At 43.3% G+C, this 13,627-nt stretch overlaps 2 long non-coding RNA genes across 2 annotated transcripts; both read right to left on the bottom strand.

The window, feature by feature from the left end:
• Positions 1–2,900: 2,900 nt before the first annotated feature.
• LOC112268798 lies at positions 2,901–6,758 on the bottom strand. Its single transcript, XR_002960276.1, has 6 exons — positions 6,410–6,758; positions 5,385–6,331; positions 4,048–4,209; positions 3,767–3,965; positions 3,235–3,337; positions 2,901–3,126 (listed from the first exon to the last, which is right to left on the bottom strand). It is a non-coding gene; the product is annotated as an uncharacterized LOC112268798 (long non-coding RNA).
• Positions 6,759–7,792: 1,034 nt separating this feature from the next.
• Positions 7,793–9,025, bottom strand: LOC112268799. Its single transcript, XR_002960277.1, has 3 exons — positions 8,915–9,025; positions 8,652–8,831; positions 7,793–8,021 (listed from the first exon to the last, which is right to left on the bottom strand). It is a non-coding gene; the product is annotated as an uncharacterized LOC112268799 (long non-coding RNA).
• Between the last annotated feature and the right edge of the window lie 4,602 nt (positions 9,026–13,627).

Raw genomic sequence — 13,627 nt, 5'->3', positions numbered from 1 at the left:
AAGAGTTGCAAGGAAAAAAAGGGAAAAAATGTATGCAAACTAGATAGCAACACAAGTGGCCTGACCTTTTTTTGCAAAGGTGCCATATATCATGAACCCCCACTGTTCTGGGAACATGAAAAGGAGAAGTATGGCATCTGCTATTTACCATGAACTGCATACCACACAATAAAAGGAAAAAAAAACTGTGTACTCTAGAGTGGAGAAGTTGCAATCTTTTGTTAGCCGCAAAAGGGAAGGGAACCAGAGCTAGAGCCCCTGACCCTAAGAATGTGGAAATTGCTACCCGCGCTTACCGGATTTCGAGCATGAGCACGTGCTGTCTTCACAGCCAGCTTGGTTCTGCTGCCTCCAGCGTCACCTTCACCGCCGGTGTCCATATTATCGTCCCCGGGAGCCGTGGGCTGTAAAAAAGACAAAAAAAAATTGAGAGAATTAGCATTTGCAGATAGGATTGCCGGAAAAGGAAATGGCACAATGACAAAAATGCTGGTTTAGTTCTTGCAGTTCTGAAAATGAAAACAATCTATCTATTAAAGTTGTTGGCTCAAAAAACACAAAAAGAAAGTTGCTAGATCAAGAAAAAAAATGTACCTGTGCAGTCTCAACAGCTGGTTGAGTGCGGCTCCCTCCGCCATCATTTTCGCCAACAGTGTCCGTGTTGTCGTCACCGGAAGCCATTGGTTGTAGGAAAAACACAATAACATGTTCGAACATAACCTATCCTCCCCCCCCCCTCCAGTGCAGAACAGATCCTTGTCGTTGATGGGAAAAAAATAAGCAGGATGAATGTGTGATTCACATGTCAGATGAAGAAAAAAAGAAACCATATAGCAACTCTGGTATTTTGCAACTAACCCACAAAACTAGGCAACCCATACAGAGCTATTTTGCAACTCTATGTTCAATCTGAGCAACCATATATAGCATCTTAGTACTATTTTGCAACCCCATGCAGAACTATTTTTGCAACTACCCTCCACAACTATTAGGCAACTATGTATATCATCTTAGGACTGGGTATTCTTGCAACACATATAGAACTGTTTTGCAACTAGCCCACAAAACTAGGCAACACCCCATGATCCATCTGAGCAACTATGTATATCATCTTAGAACTGGGTATTCTTGCAACCCATATATAACTGTTTGCAACTAACCCACAAAAACTAGGCAACCCCCCATGATCCATCTGAGCAACTATGTATATCAATTTAGGGCTAGGTTATTCTTGCAACCCATACAGAACAAATTTGCAACTAACCCACAGGACTAGGCAACTCTATGTTCCATCTCAGCAACTATGTATGTCATCTGAGGGCTGGGTATTTTGCAACCCATACAGAACTATTTTGCAACTAACCTACAAAACTAGGCAAGTCTATGTTCAATCTGAGCAACCACATATATCATCTTATGATTGGGTGTCTTGCAATCCATACAGAACAAATTTGCAACTAACCCACAGGACTAGGTAACTCTATGTTCCATCTCAGCAAATATGTATATCATCTTAGGGCTGAGTATTTTGCAACCCATACAGAACTATTTTGCAACTAACCTACAAAACTAGGCAAGTTTATGTTCAATCTAAGCAACCACATATATCATCTTATGATTGGGTGTTTTGCAACCCATATAGAATTATTTTGCAACTAACCCTACAAAACTAGGCAACTCTATGTTACATTGAGCAACCACATATAGCATCTTAGGATTGGGGATTTTGCAACCCGTATAAAACTTTGCAACTAACCTACAAAACTAGGCAACCCCCATAATCCATCTGAGCAACCATATTCGAAGCTGCCAAGTCAAGCTAGCAATTTCGAAGCCCTTTTGACAACCTAATCGATTCGACCCTGCAAAAATCAACCTAGTCAACCTAAAATCAACCCAAAATCAATTCGAAGCCCCCATGGATGATCTCCCCCCTTGCAAAATCATCAAACTAAACGCCCCAACGCTGCTTCATGCAAAAACAACCCATCTCATCTCAAAAAAGGGCTAAAAAAAAGGACAAAAATCCGCATCCCGCTGCATGCGAGCGCCCCCAAAACCCCCCAACAGCTCAGCTCCTCCTGGGCTAGGGGATAACAACGGGATGGCGCGGGGGAGGCGATGAACGGGGACAACTATGGGGGGGAGAACTACACGGGCGCTACGCCGGCCTAACACACACACACATCCCGGCGCCTACCTTCAAACCCGTCGCCATTTTGGGGGGGTCAGACAATGCCCGTGAGAATGCATACGGAAGGGGAGGGAGGGGGATGGGGAAGGAGGGGGTCACACCTCGCTCGCTCAGGTCGCCGTTGAAGCGCCGCCGCCTCCCAACCGTGTGGTGCTTGTCGCCAGCTAGGTTTAGTCCGCCGGTGCCTCCGCACGAACTCGCAGGTCCCCGACGCGCCGCGGAATCCCTGGCGACGGACAGGAGGAGTGCCCTGCCGCGGAACCCTCTCCCTCTCCCTCGCTTCCGCCCCGGTCGCGCGGCGGTTGCTGGACGCGAAATCGCGAAGAAAATGGGAGGTAGAACGCGAGATTTGCGTGGGGGTTGGGGATAGAGGGCGAGGCAGAGAAGAGAGAAGAGAGAAAATGGGATGAGAGAAACGGCTCGTTCCCCGAGATTCAAACTTGTGTCTCGGGGGGGTGGGGCCCACGCCTACGGGGGGAGAGAAAACGAACCTGGTCAGGGCAGGCGGTTCGATGGAGGGAAGCCAGCCTGGTCGGGCGGTTCGCTCGTTCGGACGGTGCGTGGAGCGTGCGCTCGCTTCAATGAAAAAGTGCAGCCGCACTTCCTAGCCTTTGGGATTGTAGATTAGATTTTTCTTGGATAATCTCCAGAAGTGGCAACATAAATCATTGAACCCATGACAGCGTTCTGACCGGCTACAGTATCCTGGCCGTTCGTTCGGCAAAAGGGATACTAGTTTGCAGAGTTTATCGGAAAAACTAATAAAGGAAAGTTTGAAAACCAAACAGAGAGATAATTGACACTGACTCCAGACGAGGTTTGGAACAATATCATGACCAGGCACACATCTTAGTCGCCATCAGTGGTTGAAGGTTTGACATCTCGCTGGCGTAGATGAAACCAGCTCCTTCGGAAACCTCTCAAAAGTGAAGCTTCAAGAACATGAGAAGTCACAATAAGTTTAGTCGATACCAGAAATTTCAGCTTGCATTATGAAATATTGGTAGTATTTAACATGCATCTTGACAAAAGTTTCTAACCCAGAGTTAAGCCAAAAATTCTGATTGCATGTTCACAGCCAAGCATCAAGTGTGTTTCAGGCTTGGTCAGTAGGGGGCCAGGGGGGGATGGCAGCATGAAACCCTGTTGAGAAGAGCAAAATAATGAGGCACCATTATCTAGAAAGAATTATGGTCATTATATCCTTACTGGATGAATGACAAGTGATACATTTTTTAATATCTAGCAAGGGTCTGAAGACCAAATTACTACAACTGACAAAAGCACAACAATTAGAGATTCCGAGTAAAAGAAATGGGAGAAATAAACTGCATGTGAAGATGAGAACAGTTATATTTTTGACCAGTAATTAATCCATCTATACTCAAGGATAATGGACTTTCTATATGTATGGATTCGTAAAGGGTGCCGTACACCCTATATAGTTGATGTTAATTACAGCAGACATCTTAGAATGTAGAAGTTAGAACATGGTTCTTTCTTCCGGAAATAGAATAACTCAGGGAAATTGCAGACATATGAAGCATGAAGAATGGCAAACAGTTAACTTACAATTTAACCACAACCCTAAGATCTTCTTGACGCTAATTTGCTCAGCGAGTATGCCACATGTAGTCAAGAACTTCAAAATTTTGCGAACCATCTCATTGTCCTGTTCACATTCAATGTTGACTACCTTAAGGTGTGTGCATGCAAATGGTTGTTCTCTTGGATCATAGTTTTCTTCAGGTCCTATCACGCTTACGAGGTCCTAGTGGACACAAAGTACTTCTGTGAAATCAATTAAACATACCTTTAAATATATATTAGCATTGTACATATAGAACACAAACCTCATTGTCTTTGAGCTCTAGGGTGAGTATTTCAAGAACTGGCGAGTGTTGGAGAACTGAAGCTAGTGCATCAAGATCAATAATCGCAACCCACCCATTGAGTACAAGAGTCTTTAATTTGCTAAACACGGGGCATGATGCCAAATCCCTTCTGAAGATATACTGGAAAAATTATGGGTGAGCCGGTGAGTCAGAAAATACTCAAACTCTAGTTTTGCAGATTACAAGATTAAATAATTTAAATTAATAGGGACCGTCCTGGAGATTACAAATTCTAAAAAGGTAAAGCAAAACATAGGTGGCAGTGCAGCCATTACCCTCCCTGACACCCTACCCTGGCCAGGCTAAATTATGTCAACATCCCTGACAAGGTGGACCCACACGTCAACAACATGGAAGAGAGTGTGCGCTCGGGAAGGCTGCCTCGCGCACGAAGGGCCCAAGAGCAGGTATGCCGGCCAGGACTGGGTCCAGCAGCTGGCAACACAAGGAGAGCCAACTACTTAAGCAAGGCTGTTTCCCCACGGCAGAACTATCCAGAGGATCAAGGCACGGTAATGGGGGCGGCGTAGGCGTAGAGTTCATCTTCCTCTTTGCTATTACCTTGCAAGCTCGAAACATTCCTCTGTAAACAACAAAGGAAGAGAAGGAGAGACCGAGAGAGAAGATAGGTCATCAGGTTGGTACCCATCTAATAGTTTTTCTCTTCTAAGTTTCTCTGCATCTAAGCATTCCACGTATATCAGGCATACAGGCTCAAGCTTAAGTCCTAAAGAAATTTAAAAGCTCACGCTCAGTCTTGCATAGACAGATCACGCTTTGTGACTCGGATCCGTTGAATCCATGAACTTCTTGGAGGGCGAGAGATACTAAGGTTTATGAATGACACTTGTGATCAGAACATTCTACTAAGCCATCAACTTAATTGCTACCCAAGGGTTTACCTCTACCCATACTGCATGATGGCTAAGGAACTACCCGGAGGAAATTGGTCAGGTGATCAACTAATTGTAACTCTTCTCTGCATCAGGTTGGATATATCTCCTCCCGCAGGAAAAAAAAATTGCATTTTGGATTAGCTGGACCTCAGAAGTTCAAAAAGTATAAATGGTGAATAGTATATCACAATCATCACAAACGTCACTATAGTGGTAAGGTCTGTCCACAGTGAACAAGGACGAAGGCACAAACTTTCATAATTGAAATATGCAACTTGTTTAAGTTGAATATGCATCCATGCTCAAAAATGCATACTAAAATTGAAATAACGCGTGTGACAAATGTCAAGTAGAGATGGAAGTAATTAATTGCTACCAAATGACAAATAGCAAGCTTACCTCTTCAGGTCTAGCTATCAAGACCAAATTGATAGCGTTGAACAAACCATTGAGAAGCACACTCTGATTACCACCGACAGGGTAACCAAAACAACCAACACAGCTTTCATCACCACAATTCCCTACTGCAAGGTTTTTGGAGTAGGACAGCAATCGGAAGAAAATGCAAGCCTGACAAATGCTGTTTCTAGCAATGGCATGCTTTCAGTCAAAGGAGTCATGCCATCACAATCATAAAGCTGCAACGAATTAAGGCTTGGTGTAGATAACAAAGTGCGGTAATCAGTAGGGAAGCAGCAACCGTCGAAACACATACGCTTGAGTGATCTGGATGATACCGCGTGCGCGTGAATCTCGCAGTTGGAAACCTTTAGATCCTCTAACACCGGACAGCTCGAGAAATCCATGGAGCAGAGCAAGTCAACACTGTTAAGATGTAAGGTCATCAAGTGCTGGGAGACGAGAGGCACATTGAGCCGTAGTTGTTGGTCAAAATAGTCTTCGTCGACAATGACTCGAAGCAACCGAGCATGACTTGCTAAAGCATACTGGATCCATTGGATGACATATGGATATGGGAATGTCTCACTGCTTAGCTCATCGGTATCGTCATGACAAAGATCGATCTCGCAGTCGACGAGGGGCAACGGCTCACGGAGCTCGATGAGACGGTTCACGAAGATGTTGAAACGCTCGGTGCTCCTGAATGTTGGTGCCTCTGCAAACGGCTTTTCTACAACAAGGCGCAAGCTGGGCAGGCGCATCCAGAGGTCACGCCACCGCGGGCGAGCACGCACGTCCGGACGGCCTCGTCCGCCGTCAACAAGGACAGCACATCCAGCAGGAGATCATCGGGGAGCGCGCTGATGTGATCCTCAGATGTTTCCTTTGATTCCTCGTTTCCGGTCCTCTCAGCCATTCCGTCGAACAGTTAGCCGGCACCGGACCTGCAGGGCACGATATGAGAAGATCAAGCTCAGCTAAAGAGCCAGGTGAAAAGATTGACGATCGGAGGATCATGCCACCTAGCATCAGCTATGAGCAGGCCGGAAGCTGCGGGTGGCGCCGGAGGACGAGAGATCCCACCGTGTTTGCAGAGCAAGCCCTCCCCGTAGCTGTTGTCTCACTCTCGATGCAATAGCTGCCTGTCTTTCCTCCATTAACTCGCATGAATGCATGATCGCATCTATTCTGGAGGTCGTGTGCTTCACGAAAGAAATCAAATCCCAGGCAAATAAGACCTTGATTAATGAGGATTATTTCTTTACAGAACATTCATGTGCAAGCCGCTAGCAGCACAGGAAGATCCTCGGCATTCTCTTCCTCGAACCTCCATCGGCTCTGCCTTCAGAAGGCGGAATAAGATCTTTTCACCTTGGACTTATTCCCTCGCCCATTCTTGCGTGCGCCGTCGTGTTTCATGGTTTCAAATAGCGCGCTGTGACATTTACCGCTGGTCTCCTCCAGATGCTACAGACGCTGTATAACGCGCTCTATTTCAAATGACGTTTTGCAGAAAAATAAAAGTCAAATATAACCAAAATTAAAGATTTTAGCACAACAACGTATTAGAAAGTTCTCCAATCATTTACAAGACCAAGTCAATGACATAAACATAAATTTGAAGCATAATTGAACCACTAGAGATGTCGTCGTTGGTGACGAGCTAGAAGAAAGGCGGCTTGTTGCGAGCTGAAGAAAGGAGTCGTCGCCCCCGCTGCCAGTCACGAGCTGTAGGATCTGCCGTCTCCATCCTCATGGTGGAGCCGTTTAGGTATGAGAGACTGAGACGAGAGATCTTGACCCTAGTCTTTAGGCCGGCATGATACTATTTGGATTTTGGACGTTAAATTATTTAGCGACGCTATAGCAAATGCGTTTAGCGCCATTTAGCGTGCTAATAGCGAGAATAACATCATAGCGAGAAAAATTGCTTAAACGTAGCGCCGGGTCTTCACTCTTCAGATATGCCATAGTGACGCTATAGCGAGGAAATAGCGTGCTATTTAAAACCAGCTTTCTCCTCTGTTCTTCATCAAGAATGGACACAGCGAAGCCATGAACCCTCGCAGTCTCTTCGAATTCTTTCCAAATCTAATCGACACCGGAAAATTAATCCCCGTCGTTCCACGTACCGATTCAACCGTTTCTGGCAAAAATATGACCACACATTATAGAAACATAACGAATCATGGACTTAATTCGTTTTTTTTCCCAACAGAGACACAGCAAACTGAGCCTTCAGTTGCAACATATATAACGCAGAACAATATCTAATTACTTATTGTTAACAGTTCTAAGGTCCATTAATCCCATTAAATGGAACTGACATAGGGTCATGGTTACATTTTCCATCCGACTATCACTTGACTGAAATCAAAGCAATTGTTGTTCTCAGTTGTGTCGAACAGCAAACTTAGCCTAAATTTCAGTAATAATCAAAGAAGGATACGAAAGCCAGAGTAGAGGTACTGATAATGCTCAACACACCGCCATTCAGGTTCTTTAGACAGACAGAATCTTAAGGCAACAATGCGAACCAAAGGCATGGCTTAGTCGCCATCAGTAACTGAAGGCATGGTGGCATCTCCGCATTAGACGGAAGCATCTACCGTGGATTCTTCCCAAATCTCAAGCCTGCACAAGCATGAAAAAGGAAAAGCAAGTTTTGTTCTGAGATTCTCATTGATATATATGGACAGGACTTGCTCAGCAAACTGATCACGGGCTGCGACCAAAACTCCAAAAGTAAAACATAGACAGGAAAGTATCCAGAAAGATAATAAGAGAGCCAACGTCTCGTTGATGGACTGGTTAGAAGGACTGCATTCTATCATCCATTAGGGTTCATACTACAACAGAAAAAAATGCATACCAATAGGTTCTTACAGACATGGAAACCTGAGCATATTGGACTACAACACCAGAGCTAAAGTAGATTTGAAGATGAGAAGATCAACTATTTTCATCAATGATTTAATCAGTAAAAAGGTTATTAGGATATACAACCCGGCCAGATGATTTGCCGTGGATGGGTAAAGCTTTATAGGCACCGTGTGGCTACGTATAAATAAGTTTTGGTGAAACAAAACAGCCATTCTGCAGTCAGCCAGTTTGCAATTACATTATACTAAAGGGTAATGAAAAGGGTGTCACAGTCTAGCTGATGTGTGCTTACAACAGACGCTATAGAATACAAATGTTAGAACACGGTTCCTTCGAATTAGAACAAGTAGGAATAGGGGACTGCACACTGCAGAAACATACCAATCATGAAGAATGACAATAGTTAACTTTTTGTTCAAGCTTGACTGTCAAGTTTTGATGCAGATTTTCTCTGGAACTATGCCACATGTCCTCAAGATATTCCAAGCCTTGTGAACCTTCTCATAGAGATGATAGTTCTGGATCATGGTGTCCTTCGACTCCCACTGTGCTTACAACGTCCTGTAAGATACAGAACATCTTAGTAAGATTGACGAACATTATAACTTTAATAGTACAGCTGCAAATACATGCAGAACGCATACCCTGTCATTAAGAAGCTGAAGAGTGAGTTTCTCAAGAACTGGTGAGCATTTGAGAACACGAACTAGTGAATGTAGGTCAAAAGCCACACACCAATCATTGAGTAATAGAGTCTTCAACTTGCAAAATGTGGGGCACCATGCCACATCCCTTCTGAAGATAAACTGGAAAAATTGCCAAACTCTAGATTTTCAGGTTATAAGATGAAATAATCACGGTAAGTAGGACCTTTGGGTAAATATTTTATACATACTACTATAATGTATAATGTAATTAAGAAAGGGGAAAACACACCTTACGCCTCTGAATTATTTCATTTTGTGGAATCAAGACCATTTGTTACGATTTTTTTAACTGAAACATCAAACTACCTCGCCTTATCTCCTTGTGATTCACCAGTATAGGCAACTGCCATAGTTACTTCTGTCTTTCATTCCTATGTCAAGGACATGGCACTGGCAACGGAAACAATATGTGCACCTACTGGCGGTGACAAGAGAGAAGGGGAGGTTGCATGCTAGATGGTCCGTGGCTTGGTGGCAGCACGTAGGTGAACAAATGGTCCAAACCAAGGCGCACAACCACATTTGTGCCAAGGAGGAAGCCCCAGCCTGGGGGGTGTAGAAAAGTTACCACCACTTGTGTTGTTCAGTTGTTTTTGCCGTCGCTGTTCCTCGCTTCAAACTTTCAGTAACCTTATGTTGCTTTCATTTGTCAGTGTACTCTGTTGCATAGAAGTCTACAATGTACATTTGCTACACTGCCACACACCTTCCGCTGTGGGCAAATGTCACTTCCACACCTTAAGGCTGAACCTATAAAATTATTGAGCGCCAATAGATTATTTGACAAGCAGCACCTCCACTAACAACTTAACGAAGTGTCCTACTTTTCCAATCGGCGATAGATGTATTTCTGCCATCGTTCCTTGATTTGGTGGGAGGTGGACATGGTCCATCTTCTTGCTTCTCCACGAGCTCAAGAAGGAAGTGTCACGTCAAACATCATGCTTCTTGTTAGCTGACAGAACTAGTCATTCAGCATGGCTATGTGGAACTGCCATGCCAGCCTGCTCTTAAGCAGACTACCACATATTGGTTATATAAGTTAAGTTTTTTTCAATACTGCAGCAGAACTAACATGTATAGTTCAATGATACATTTCCAAGTTGCAGGTTGAGATGTTCCAGACATATAATGGCGTAGTAAGAATGATAACATAGCATATTCATCACACCAACTATATCATGACAGTTGGTCCACATTCGATGACAAAGGAAGTACCAAACTGTGGTAGGTAATGAAATAAACAATTTGTGAACATATGTGTTTATGGATGTCTATCAATCAATGGACTGAAATGCTACAGGAAAGATAGTTGATAGCATATAATAATGCAAGTAGTGATAGCAGTAAGTAAAGAGGGCAGTATGTCGTGTACCTTTTCAGGTATAGCTATCATCTCCAAATTGGTGGCATTGGACAAACCATTGAGAAGCACACACTGATCACCGCCAAAACCATAACAACCGTGACAACTTTGTTGACCACAAATCAGGTTGGAGCTACAATCACATTCATCCTCACATTCATCGTCCAGCCTAATAAATGCAGTTTCTAGTAATGGTGTACTTTCAAGCAAAGGAGTCCTGTAGCCACAGTCATCTAGTCGCGGTGAAATAAGACTGGGGACAGAAATCCGAGTGCGGAATTCATTCATGAAACGACAATTGTCAAGGCACAAACGCTTTAGTGATTTGGATGCCATCTTGGGCGCATAAATGCTGCAAAATTGCATCTCCAGGTTCTCTATCTCTGGACAGCTCGTGAAATCCATAGAGCATTGTAACTTAACACTCTTAAGATGTAAGGTCGTCAAGTGCCGGGAGATGGAAGGCACATTCAGTAGCAATCTTTGCTGGCCACAGTCGTCAGTGACATTGAGGACCTGAACCTGGCATGCTAGAGCGTAATGGATCCACATCTGGACCGCTTGGACGTATGGGTATTCTTCGAGTCCTCCATAAGGATAGAGATCAATCTTGCATTGGACGAGAGGTCAGCGATCACGGAGGACGATCAGATGGCTCACGAACTTTAAATAATCGGCGTTCCTAAACCTTGACTCCCAGGGTGGACACGAGCCGAGCTCGCCGTTGACGATCAAATAAGTTCGGTCACATCTTAATCCACCACACTTCACATTTTGAAGCCACAACTATTTGTTTTCAACATTTAACTATGTTAAATAGGTGGGGGACATGTGCACGCAACAGTATGACACAAATCTTTACTAGTATTTAATTTCGAGTTTGGTACATACGTTCGTCCGTCCGACCGTCCGTCCGTTGCCTCCCACCCCGCGTTGCCACCCAATCAATCAATCCGCAATTATCTACCACACATGCCCAAAATAAAAACTGGGATTGCCGCCCAACAAATCCATCGATCAATGAATTTCTGCGGGCCGCTATCACGGAACAATGTCCCGGGATTACCTCTACCTGCACCAGATCATACCGATCGCCTACACCTGCCGTGATTACCTCTACCTAAAGCTTTTCTCACGCACCTCAAACGCCCGAATCTCCTTAGCCTGCGCGCCGCGGCCGCCACCTCCGCCCGCCAAGGCCGCCTCCGCCGTTCTCCTCTCCTGCGCCAGCCGCCACGGAGACCGGATCAGCCGCCTCCATGGTCCGTGTCAGGGACCGCCCGCCGCGGGAACTCCGGCCAATACCAGTGCCGCGGGCCGCCAATCGGTGGATTAGGTAAACCTGTGATTTCTGCGAGTAGGCTCGGCAATGATTGAAGGTTTCTTTGACAACAGCGGCAGTACCTGACTGTTTTTTCTGCTTCTGGGATGTCGTGTAGATAGAGAATAGCAAGGTTGAACCATGTCCGCATTGGAGATATCACCACGATTTTATTATCACAAACCTGTGGGTAATCTGAATTTTCAGTTTATTTTTCCTCTGAGCCTCTTACTAATAATACATTTTCTATCATTTTCTATCATGTTTTTTAACAGCGGAACGGATGTATGTACAATGCATGTATGCAGAGAAAATATTGTATATGGCGTGTAAGTTCTTCAAGTCAATATGCATTGCATATTAGAGAGTGTTAATTTTCTATTCTTCTGTATATGTAGGATGGTTAAATCCAAGCTTTGATACTCCATTTTTATTTTTATTTTGTACAGTGATGCTTCATGTGAACGGTGATAAAACCATACCACAATATCACATAAATTGTTCTACTCTTAGGGACAATATCACCAAGTATTTATGTTTTGTCCAAATTTTTACCCTTAGGGACACCATAGAAGGATTTGAGGTTTATTCATTTGGTATTAGTGTACTGTACATAAATTGTGCTCGAATTTGATGGACAATTTTAGTAGATTTGATCAAGTTTTTATTAAAAGTTGTTCCCTCAAGATTTTGAACTAAACTGATCACCTTTAATGTGATTCTCCCTCATAGCATTTTAAGTTCATATGGTAATTAAGCTTGCTGATCAAAAGAAAATTATTCCGCCACATTTTTTTTATCTCTTTAGACTGTACTTTGCTTCCTGATACGATGGTATGCATGCTCCAATCTGTTGTTGTCACATGACTTGCTATTTTATTGCATCTTACAGAATCATATTCGGGCCAATAGTCTCTTCTTGAATACATTTATACAATTGAATTTTTTATTGAATTTAATAGATTATAGTATAACAAAACCATTTTTCTGCATATCAAGGGTATTCAATTTTTATGAAGAACTTGCCTTTCAATGCCAACTGTTAAAAATGGTTGTGTGTGAGTTCAGATCGTTTGATTTCCGTTAAAAATGGCTTTAGTTTCCATGCATCATATGATTGCTGACTTATTCATGCAGTTTGATGGGTTTTGCTATGACTTCGTTGGATTTAAGTCTCAACAATCTATGTATGCAGCAACTGAGGTTTGTTCCTCCTTAGAAAGTACGATGTAGCCCTCTCATTTCACGTGTGATTTATTTTCGAAGGAATGCTACCTTCCCAGCACCCTTTATATATAATCCTTTATTTTTGTTCGTAAATGCAATATTTGTAGTGTATTTAATGAACTAGGTAGTATATCATAACCACCCTTTACCTTATGCAGTTTGCATTTGTTTTAGTTACTTTACTCATGCAAGCTGCAAGGCCAATAATTTTGAAAACTTCTAGAAAATATCATTATGCTTCTGTCAATATGTTTCAGCGCTCCAGAGCCTGTTGGTTGTTCAATGGGCCCGGTTGTTGATCACTTTGATGTCCTTTTCATACCTACAACATTTTATGGTAATACCGTTGCTGCTCTGTTCGTGTCACATCGATCACGAGAAGTTATCAAACCATATGTTCGATTTTTGACACCAGGGACATAGCTCTGATGTTGATTATTAAGTTTATAATTTGTTTCTTGGCATGGATTATGTGAGGCTTCCCGGAAATAACCTTCTTTGTAAATGCAGGAAAACAACATGAATGAAGATATAATATTTCATATTGAGATTAGCTTGGATTTTGTGGAGATGATGAAAGACTTTGTGACAAATCAGGTATAACACAAACTTATATCCCAAACTATTATTTTCGCTGGTGTTTGCATTGTGTCCTTGTCATCTGTTGGAGAATCTGCCTGTTGAACTACTTATAGATGTAAGTGTAAGCTAGACCTTGGACCTGACAATGCAGTTG

The sequence above is a fragment of the Brachypodium distachyon genome, chromosome 4 (assembly GCF_000005505.3).
Source record: "Brachypodium distachyon strain Bd21 chromosome 4, Brachypodium_distachyon_v3.0, whole genome shotgun sequence".
NCBI lineage: Eukaryota > Viridiplantae > Streptophyta > Magnoliopsida > Poales > Poaceae > Brachypodium > Brachypodium distachyon.
This window is presented reverse-complemented; position numbering and strand designations above follow the sequence as displayed.